The sequence below is a fragment of the Oryctolagus cuniculus genome, chromosome 4 (assembly GCF_964237555.1).
Source record: "Oryctolagus cuniculus chromosome 4, mOryCun1.1, whole genome shotgun sequence".
Taxonomy (NCBI): domain Eukaryota; kingdom Metazoa; phylum Chordata; class Mammalia; order Lagomorpha; family Leporidae; genus Oryctolagus; species Oryctolagus cuniculus.
The window spans coordinates 133,537,765-133,543,808 of record NC_091435.1 but is presented as its reverse complement, the minus strand read 5'-3'; the positions used below and the strand labels follow the sequence as shown (position 1 = coordinate 133,543,808).

The 6,044-nt window shown below is 31.5% G+C and overlaps 1 long non-coding RNA gene across 2 annotated transcripts in view; it reads left to right on the top strand.

Annotated features, from left to right (window-relative positions):
* The first annotated feature begins 2,217 nt into the window (after positions 1-2,217).
* The window catches only part of LOC138849375 (uncharacterized), a 61,980-nt gene continuing 58,153 nt past the window's right edge, over positions 2,218-6,044 (top strand). Inside the window, exons 1-2 of one of the 2 annotated variants that reach the window (XR_011388157.1) lie at positions 2,218-2,302; positions 2,404-2,552. This is a non-coding gene — a long non-coding RNA (uncharacterized lncRNA). Of the gene's footprint in view, positions 2,309-2,403; positions 2,553-6,044 lie in introns of both variants that reach the window. The other variant, XR_011388158.1, reaches the window with a different exon arrangement.

The window sequence follows — 6,044 nt, the reverse complement described above, 5'->3', positions numbered from 1 at the left end:
AGAGTTAAATAGAAAAAATGAAATATCGTATTTGTATCTTTTGATAAAAATGGCTTATGCTTATTAGAACATTTAAATAATTTAGAGAATATATAGAAAACACTATTTTTCCCTGACACCTTCCAGTTCCATAACCCTTTTGCATATGTATTTCATGTGTATAAATTTACATGTATAAATTTGCAAAAGGAAACAGTGAAGTTTATACAGAAATTCTGAAGGTTGCTTTTTATTTCCATTAACAATTCTATCACACACTAAAAAAAGATATTAAAATCTTAAGCACATATGAATTTAGAAGTTTCTAAATTTCTCCTATTAAACCTCTCAAGTTTTTTTTTTTTTTTAGTATTTTGACACTATGTTACTAAATTCATATATATTTAGGATTGTTACATTTTCTCAGTAGATTAACATTTTTAGTAAGTAAAATGTCTGTTCTCTGACTTTAATATCTCTTACCTGAAAATCTACTCTGTTATAAAACAACTCAAACAACTTTCTTTTAGTTAGTGTTTCACAGTATAACTTTTTTTACCACCCAATTTCTTTCATATGTTCTGAATTCTTCTATTTGGAGATATTTATGTGATCAATGTATACGTTAATTTTTTATTTATTTTATCAGGCTCTATATTGTTTATTTTAAAATGGAATGCTATGTGTAATCAAATGATTAATAATTTATTGTTAGCTCCATTATTGTAGTATCTATTTTTTATTTATCTTCTCCACTTTCTTGAAGTCTTTAATTTTTTAAATTGAATTTTTAATTTGTGGTAATTGTAGATTAACATGATTGTAGAAAATTAGTGCAGAGATCGTATGTACCTTCTACCCAGTTTGTGTTAATGATAACATAATGCAAAACTATAGTAAAATATCAGAATCAAGAAATTGGCACTGCTATAGTCAAGAAAGAAAATATTGTACTCACTACTGCAATACCCAGTGTTGTCCTTTTATGAACAAACTTATTTCTCTTATAATCACACCTTTTCTTTAAACACTAATAGCCATAATATGTTCTCCATCTCTACAATATTTTCATATTAAGAAAGCTATGTAAATGGAATTACAATAATTTTCTGAAAATGCCTTTTTCCACTCAAGTGCAATTCTTAGGAAATTCATCCAAGTTATTCTGTTTATCATTGGTTGATTCCTTGTAGTGCAGTTTATTTTATTTTTATTTTTTTAAGATTTTATTTATTTTTTTGAGAGGTAGAGTTACAGACAGTGAGAGAGAGAGAGACAGAAAGAAAGGTCTTCCGTCCGCTGGTTCACTCCCTAAAGGCTGCAACAACCAGAGCTGTGCCTACCCGAAGCCAGGAGCCAGGAACCAGGAGCTTCTTCCGGGTCTCCCACGTGGGTTCAGGGGCCCAAGGACTTAGGCCATCTTCTACTGCTTTCCCAGGCCATAGCAGAGAGCTGGATCGGAAGAGGAGCAGCAGGGACTAGAACTGACCCCCATATGGGATGTTGGCACCACAGGCGGAAGATGAACCTACTGCGCCACAGCGCCGGGCCCCAGTGCAGTTTATTTAATCTTCCACCTGTTGAAGGTCATCCAGGCTATTTCCAGTTTGGACCTTAAACATTCATGTACAAATATGTATATAAAATATTTCTCCCTTGGATAAACACAAATAAATGTAACTACTAGGTTATATTAAGTTGCTTGCATAGTTTGATAAATATGTGATATCTCATTATGATTTTAACTTTCATTTCCTGAATGCTGATGAGGTTGAATACCCTTTCATGTGATTTCCTTTTCCTTTTCTTTTTTCTTTTTGTCTTTAACCATCAGTATATCCTTAGTAAAATGTTCCTTCCTATTTTTATTCATTTCTAATTGAAATACTTTTTATATATTATTAAGTTCTATTTTAAAAAAATATTTACTTATTTATTAATTATTTGTTTGAAAGGCAGAGATGGAGAAACACAGAGATCTTCCACCTGCTAGTTTACTTCCCAAATGCCTGAAATGCCCAAGGTTGGGCCAAGTCCCAAGAAGGAACTTGGGAAAATTGACAGTTTTCTTATATTTTCTTCTAGTTTGTAAACACAGTATTTATTTGATCCTCTTTTAAAATTCATTCCTTAGAATAGTGTAACTTTCAGCTCTAAAGTTCTGTGTATGTTTCCATAGATTAATAATGTATAGCATTCTATATTCTATATATCTCCTTGGTTATAACTAATAATACATTCTAATTTCACCTTCCAGTATATAAAAACATGCTGGTGGTTTTTAATGCTTATCTTACAATTCGAAAAGTTGCTTAACTCATTTGTAAGGGTTAGAAGTTTCTATTGATTCCTTTGAGTTTTCTATCTAGACCACTTGTCAACTGCAAATAAGAATCATTTTGTTTTTTCCTTTCCAATATACAGGTTTGTTATTTCCTTTACTTACCTTATTACCCTGGCTACAATTTCTATTACTGTTTTTGGTGACAGTAAACATCCTTGCTTGATTCTCAATCATATGAAGAAGGACACTGCCTTTCTCCATTAAGTATCATGCTAACTGTATATTTTTGGTAAGTTTTTTTATCAAGTTGAAGAGTACATAATTATTTAATTTTCTGAGAGCTTTATCATTAATAGATGCTGGTATATTATCAAACACATTTCATATATTGATTGATATGATGATGTGAATATTTTCTTTCACTCTTTACAGTAGATCCATTATTTTTAAATATACTAAATCAGCCCTGTATCCTTGGAGTAAACCTCATTTGGTCATGGAATGTAGCTCTACATTTAAAAAATGACTAAATTTTGTTTTGAACATTATGTTAAACAATTTGTGTGTCTGTAAAATTGAGAATATTTACCTGTAGTTACTTTCTTCATACTGATTTTGGTATGGGAGTTACATTAGCTTTACAAAATTGTTTGGAAAATGTTGCATTTTCTTCTGTTTTCTAGAAGACATGTTGTAGAATCAGTTCTTCTTTCACAGCTGGTAGAATGCTACAGTGAAGCAACCTGGACCTTGTTTAGGGGAATTTCAAAATTAAGAAATAAGTTTTCTTAAAAGTCATTGCACTATTTATATTATCTATTTTATATTGGATGAATCATGATAGTATTGTGATTTTTAAGGAATTGAACCATTTAATCTGAGTTGTTAACTTTATTCCCTTATTTCCTTATTGCCATTTTGATATGTGCAGAGTCCGTACAGTTTTCCTTTGTTCCACTTATTTTCCTGATTTCAGTTTCATTGATTCTGCTCTTTGTTTCCTTTTGCTTGCATCTGTATATTCTACTTTTTTTTTTGCCTTGAAATGGAAACTTAAATTACTCATATGATTACTTTCTTCTTTTTCTAATGCTTGCATTTAATGCTATAAATTTCCTTCACAGCACTGCTTGAGCTTTGTCCCAAAAATTTTAATGTTTTATTTTGATTTAATACACTATATCTTTGAAATATCCTTTAATCCATGCTTATGTACAAGTATTTTTTTTTGTTCTGAAGTATTTTGACATTTATATTTCTGTTATCTGATTGTCACAAGAGAACACAATGTGTATGATTTCAATGTTTTAACATTTTATGGCACACTGTAAGATGTTTCTTGGTATTTATTTCATGGGAACTTGTAAAGAATGTGCACTCTACATTAATTGGATACATGCTATAAATTAAATCCTGTTCATTGATGACATTGTTGAGTTCTATGACTGCTGTTTTGTGTCTAGTTATTTTTATCACTTTTTGAGAAAGGAGTATTCTAGTTTTCACATATATTTGTAAGTGTTTTGGTTCTGTTGGATTTTACTTAACATATTTTGCTGCTTTTATGCAAATACATTTAAATTTCTTTGTATTGATAACAGAACATTTTATCATTATAGAATGATGTGCTTTTATTTCTTTGATCACTTTCTTTGCCTGAAATCAATTTGTGTTATCTGCTTGTAGCAATTCCTACCTTGCTTTGAATAATATTTGACAGATATTTCTTTGCCACATTTTTAAAAACTTCTTATTCTTATCTGTCGTTAGTGAATTTCTTATAAACACCATAAACTGGGGTCATGTTTTTAAGTCAGTTGCCACTCTCTGCTTTTTTTCAAAGATTTATTTATTTATTTATTTGAGAGGTAGAGTTACAGATAGAGGGAGAGACACAGAGAGAGGTCCTCCATCCACTGGTTCACTCCCCAAATGGAGCTGAGCTGATTCAAAGTGAGGAGCCAGGAGCTTATTCTGGATCTCCCACACAAGTGCAGGGGCCCAAGCACTTGAGTTATCTTTTGCTGCTTTCCTAGGCCATCAGCAGGGACTAGGATTGGGAGTGGAGCAGTAGGGCGTTGAACCACCACCCATATGAGATGCTGGCACCTCAGACAGCAGCTTTATCTGCTATACCACAGTACTGGCCCCACACTCACTGACTTTTAATTGGTGTTTGTAGCCCAATTAAATTATTGGCAGGTTTGGAATTATATTTTTCACTTTATTTTTATTTTTTTATCTCATTTTGATTTTCTGCTCTTTCTCCTTTATTGTGAATTATTTGACATTTTTGAGTTCCCTTTTGGTTATTTCTAGTATTTTTTGAATGTGTTTCCATGTATAGTTTTTGATTGCTTTAACTTATCATAGTCTACATATGTTATTTTCAAGTTCAAATGCATAAAAGAATTTGTCACCCCAAATCTAGCCTTACAAATGATACTTATGGAAGTGCTACACACTGAAACAGAGAAAGATAGTCATCACCATAAAATAATGTGAACGTGGAAATTATGGGGAAATGGCAGGATGGTCATTATTAATTCATAATAACTTTTAAAGTAAAAGGAATAAATTCTCCCATTAAAAGATATAAATTGGATGAATGGATTAAAAAACAAAACTCATCTATTAGTTGCCTACAAGAAACTCACATTACCAATAAAGATACACAGACTGAGAGTGAAAGGATAGGAAAAGATAGTCAATGCTAACAGAAAGAAAAAATGAGCAGGTGTAGCCATCCTAATATCAGAAAAATATACTTTAGCACAAAAACTTAAAAGAGACATTGAAGGGCATTGCCTAATAATTAAGCAATCATTTCCACATGGAGATGTGACTATAGTAAACGTACATGCATCTAATGCCAGGGTGACAGGCTATTTAAAACAAATGTTAGTGGATCTAAAGGAACATACAGACTCCAATACAATAATAATGGGGGACTTCAACATTCCATTTTCATCAATGGGCTTAGAAAATCAAGAAGGAAACAACAGAGCTAATCCACATTATAGACCAAATGGATCTAACTAATATATGTAGAACATTTCATCTCACAATTGAAGAATGCACATTCTCTTCATTAGTGCCTAAAACTTTCCCTAGGCTAGATTTTATTCTAGTCCATAAAACAAGTCTTAACAAATTCAAAAAAAATGAATTTATGCCATGTATCTTCTCTGACTACAACGGAATGAAGCTGGATGTTAAGAACTAAAGAGACTAGAAAATATGAAACCATATGGAAGAAAGCACAAAAGCTTCTGAATAAACCATGGGTCATAGAAGTAATCAAAAGGGAAACCAAAAAATTCTTAGAGACAAGTGAAGATGACATCACAACATATCAAAACGTATTGGATACAACAAAAACAGTGTTAAGAGGAAAGTTTACAGCAATTAGTGCTTACATCAAGAAATTAGAAAGGCACCAAACAAATGATCTAACAAAGCACCTCAGGTACCTAGAAAAACCACAGCAAATCAAAATTAGTAGTAGGAAAGAAATAATTAAACTTAGAGAAGAAATAAACATATTGAAATACAAAAATAAAAAAAAAATCAGTGAAATTCAGAGCTGGCTTTTTGAAAAATAAACAAATTTGTTACACAATTGGCCCAACTAACTGAAAAAAGAGTGAGATGGAGAGACAGAGAGAAGACCCAGATTAACAAAATCAGAGATGAAAAGGAAGATGTTGCAATGGATACAATAGAAATAAAAAGATTCATCAGGAATTACTACAAACAGCTATATGCCAACAAATTGGAA